Below are 5,073 nucleotides of genomic sequence, written 5' to 3'. Positions count from 1 at the left end.
CCCCGGCACAGGTTACCTGGTTTCTACTCCTGCTTTTCTACTCTCTGGAACTCTATACCCTGTATTTGCCTGACTCTTAATCTTGGGGACAGTTGTTTCTCCTGTGTCTCTCCTCACCTATGGATCCAAGAACTGTTGATTTTTTTAGTCTGTTTAGATTTTTACTTGTTAAGATAGAGTGGCAACTTCCAAGCTCCTTATATGCAAGCCAGAGACTGGAAACCTTAAAATAGATTTTAATTTCTTCCAGCATTATACAAGAAAACTTAACTCCTAATGTTGTTAATCAATAGTATCCTTGTGCTTGCTTCGGCAGCACATATACTAAAATTGGAAAGATACACAAATTAGCATGGCCTCTGAGCAAGGATTATATGCAAATTTGTGAAGCATTCTATATTAAAAAAAATAGTATCCTTGACTTTGACCTTTTAGCACTCTTCTCAAAGGTTACAGTGAGAGTGAGGCAGGATGAATGCCCCTAAAATGCATTTAAAAGATATGTCCTCCATGAGAGACTATGGACTCTGAAAAACAACCTGAGGGTTTTGAAGGGGCGGGGGGGGGGGGGGTGTTGGGGAACCAGGTGGTGGGTAATAGGGAGGGCACGTATTGCATGGAGCACTGGGTGTGGTGCAAAAACAATGAATACTGTTACACTGAAAAGAAATTCAAAAAAAGTGGGGGAAAAAAAAGAAAATCAATAAAAAATAAAATAAAATAAAATAAAAGATGTCCTCTAAACCGTAACTTAGTGGAAGAGATAAGGGCTTGACTGAAAGCAGATGTTACAGTTTTCTTCATTTTACTACACTGATTAAACAGCAACTAATTCAGTATTGCTATAATCAAGTTCAGGGTATAAGTTCAAAAGAGCTCAAAAACTGAAATTAAAAATGAGCATATTGATCCTTATCACATAACTTTCAACCAAAGGCTTCTATCTTCAACATATATGTAAATTCTTACTTCAAGAGCACCCGGAGCTCTCAGTTTTAGTTATTTTCTAGTTCCTGGTCCAATGTTCAATAAACAATTCATTTAGAAAAATCTGGTTTTGAACCCAAAGTCACCAAGGCCATGAACATCGCAGTACTCTTAGAATTCTGAGGATGTCCTCCTAATCATTCTGAATAGAGAGACGGACAACTGCAAGCAAGCAGAGATTCCCTAAGTTAACTACAGCATGCAAGGAGAACAGATAACTGCTGTCATTGCAGCGATTGTAGAATTTGTTTCTCAGAGCCAGAGATTCACTGTGACAAACTGTCAAATAAATTCAGAACCCTTCCCACCCTCACCAAATTAGAAAGTTAGTCACTTCTTAGTAGGCATTATACTATCGGATAAAATGAGAATAATAATACATTTAGTGTGTCATAGATTATTCCAGGTAACCCCAGTGCCTGAGACAAAAGAAAATAAAGGTCACGGCCGCTGAGGAATTTCATAGCAAGATACAATTATTGTTGGCTTAGTTGCTGTCATCCTTTAGGCTGATAAGACAATGTCCTCTCATTAGTTTTAGGCTCATAAATAGCCTGTAAGGATTTCTGGTCTACAAATATCTTTTTGACTCACCTGCTATCTCTTTAGAATTAGACCCTTAAGAATCCATGGTTTTGGCTTTAAGACAGTGATATTTAGCCAAGTCGGTACATTAGAGTCACCTGGAAGCTTTTAAACCTAAAGATTCTCCGAGCTATAACCTCAGAGTTTCTGATTTAATTGGTTTGGGGTGGAGTCCAAACAAGACTTTTTTAAGTAACAAAAGAAGACTGAAAATGGGGCTGATTTTGGCAAATGCACTCCTTATGTAGGAAGATGAAACTGTATCTGGTGCTATGTTAGAGTAAATAGAAGATGAAACCAATAGACGCATTGTAGACAAATAGAAGAGAAAGGAACAAAAAGACAAGGTATAAATTTAAACTCTCAACTGCAATATTTTGCCTAGAACCAATTCTGGCTCATCATCCTAGCTTAATGGGAGTGCAAAAGCCTGAAAAAGAGTAGATGGACTTGAAAAGTTTGGCACAAGGTGAATTTTAGAAAACTTGTCCTGAAAGTCTATTTATCATGGTTGACTTCTTTCTGAGGAATAGCACAAAAATGTTTGACAAGCATTGTCTCACCATAGTCCTTAGCTCAGCAGGTATTTTTTTCTACTTAGGATGGAGGAAATTTTCACAGAGACAATAAGTGACCCTACAAAGGTCACCCAACAATTTCTGTCATTCCAACTGGGAAAATAATAAGTTAAACTTAAGTAATGCCTTCTTTTCAAAAGAGAACTTCTTAGGTCAATTTGCCACTTACATCTACAGATTTAACAAAATGCAAAAGAGTTTGTGGCAGATCCCACTTCCATGCCTTAATCTCAAAAGCTATGGCCCTAGTAAATAAGATTTAAAACCTTTTCAGAGTGCTATAAATGTTTGTGGAGTAAAGATTTATTTTAAAAACATAGCAATGCTAAACTGCCTCCACAACAAAAAGAACACATTGACTTTCTAAAATATTACAACTGGTTTCGTTAAAAAAACAGAACCATTTAAAGAGATATGTACCCCTGAAACAAATAATACATTATATGTTAATTAAAAAATAAAACAAAATAAAGAGATAGGTTTAAAATAAAAGCTTTTTTAAAAACCCAAAGCAAATCTTTACTCCTCTGTAACTTATTTTATTGGGATGCCAATAAAATATAATATTCTTTATAATTTAGAAGTAGGATTTCTTCACTTACCAGAGCATATCAGTGTTGTCTGAGCACTTAAAACAAAGTAATCAGGTGTGTTTTATGGTGTTACACCAATATCAGATTATTATGGCACCATGTTACAAATTAAATAGCTCTGATACAAACATTTCATTTAATTTTTCTTTTTTAACAGAAATTAGATTTTGGAGTTAAATTATTTAGCAACCAAATGGAAAATAAGGAAAAAATATAAGATTGCATTACCTCTAGATGTTGTTAGCAACCAAGACTAATGGCTGGGACATACAATTACTGCCCCAAGGTGAGCTGCGAGCCCATCTGCTCCTCCCTATTTGATTTCTTGAAGTGATTCTAACTGCTAATTAACCGTGAAAAGTTGTGCTGTGAACCTTTCACCTGACATTCTTCTGAAACAGATTCTAAGGAGTGCTCAGAGCAATGTATATATAATCAATTGCCATTTCAGCAGTGACCTGCTGTCCTGCAGAAGAGTCTTGAACTGTGATTATTCAGCTCTTGGGGAGGAAACTTTCTTTTTACTTTTTATTGGCTAATATACAGAAACATATCTACTGGACTGTTTTGAGTCATTTGGTTTGCTTTTCTAATAAACCTTAGTTCCTTAGATGATCAGACCCAGGAGAAGGGCAAATCTGACTCCTACCTTATATGCAGACAGGGCTGGAGGTGGTTTTTCTGAGCATGCAGAGCCCAGACTCCAGAGTCAAAATTTCTTGCTTCTGTTTCTGGGTTCACCAATTAGAAAACTGGCTTTCAACCTTGACTGCATATAGGAATCACCAGGGGAACTTTAATAAATGCTGATGTCTGGGTCCCACCTCCAGAGATTATGATTTAATTGGTCTGGGGAGAGGCTTGGGCACTGGAGAGTTCTTAAGTTCCCCCAGGTAGTTCTAATGTGCAGCCAAGGCTGAGAACAACTGACTCAGGAGGATCTAATTAGATCTGATTATTACCTTCTGAGATACTTTTAAGACTAGTTCCTCAGGTCCCAGTTGCTTCAGAAACCACACAAAGGGGGTGCCTGGGTGGCTCAGTGGGTTAAAGCCTCTGCCTTCAGCTCAGGTCACGATCCTGCGGTCCTGGGATCGAGCCCCGCATCGGGCTCTCTGCTCCGCAGGGAGCCTGCTTCCTCCTTTCTCTCTGCCTGCCTCTCTGCCTAGTTGTGATTTCTCTCTGTCAAATAAATAAAGTATTAAAAAAAAGAAAAAAAAATTATAGAAACCACACAAAGCCTGAGACTCTAAGCCCCCCTAAACCATGATCCTTGTAATACATTTCCAAAAAGCCCCTCATCTAATACATTTTAACTCCTCTTTCATACTCACATGTTTTTCCATTTTGCCTGGAAAGATCACAATCTGTCATCAGCAAAATTACCTCAGTAACTACAATTTGTTATTACCAATCACTACACTCTGGAATGTTTCAGTCTCTAATATCCCATTCTCCACAACTAAGACATTGTTGGATGTTCTGTATCTCAACTTCAACAATCCCTTGCCTTACTGGGATCTCTAATCTATCGATTTTTTTTCCTCCATCATCTTCTTCATAATTAAAAAAAAAAAAATCCTTATACTATTTAGATTCCACAGCCCATAATGATACTTTTTCTGTCTTTCCATCTGGCACCCAACTCTGGTTAATTCTAATCCTCACCTCTTTACTACCTTTACCAGAGCAGTTGAACATTGCTAAAGAAAATTTCAGAGCCATAGTGGTCTCAAGTACATGACCATAGACCTCAAGGGGAGAGGTAATGTTGCCTGAAATTCCATGAAAGTGCCATAGTAAAATTATTCTCCCATTCTCCTAGATGACAGATCACCTTTCTCTGATAACATTCAAAACAACATCTCCCCCCCACCCACCCCAACTCTCAACTAATATCTTTCCTCTTGATTCTATAGGGAAAACAGGAACTACAAAGATCAATTTCTTATCCTTCCACCATCTTATCAAGGTAAGCAATGACCTCCACGTTGCAAATCCAAATATCAGTGCTCAGTTTTCTTAGGACTCCACCTCTTAATTACTTCCCTCTTCCTAAAACATTTAATGCTTTCTTCATTTGGTCTCTAAAAAACACCTTTCCTCTTTCTCAGTTCCTACTATCTCAATGGCTGTAATTTTTCAGGATCTTGTTGAATTTTCCTCATCTTCTGCAAACTTCTTCTCTTCTGTATTTACACACACTGACAGGTAATTTTACCCAATCCCATGTCTTTAAATGTGATCATTTCCCTGAACTCTAGACCCTGTTTCTAATTGCTTACTTATAACATATTTTATTTTATTTTTATTTTTATTAGATTTTATTT

At 37.2% G+C, this 5,073-nt stretch overlaps 1 non-coding gene across 1 annotated transcript; it reads left to right on the top strand.

The window, feature by feature from the left end:
- The first annotated feature begins 300 nt into the window (after positions 1 to 300).
- On the top strand, positions 301 to 404 carry LOC123945353. Its single transcript, XR_006819193.1, has one exon. It is a non-coding gene; the product is annotated as a U6 spliceosomal RNA (small nuclear RNA).
- The last annotated feature ends 4,669 nt before the right edge of the window (positions 405 to 5,073 follow it).

This window comes from Meles meles, chromosome 6 (genome assembly GCF_922984935.1).
Source record: "Meles meles chromosome 6, mMelMel3.1 paternal haplotype, whole genome shotgun sequence".
Classification (NCBI taxonomy): Eukaryota; Metazoa; Chordata; class Mammalia; order Carnivora; family Mustelidae; genus Meles; species Meles meles.
The sequence above is the reverse complement of the archived record's forward strand: the minus strand, read 5'-3'. Positions and strand labels throughout refer to the sequence as shown.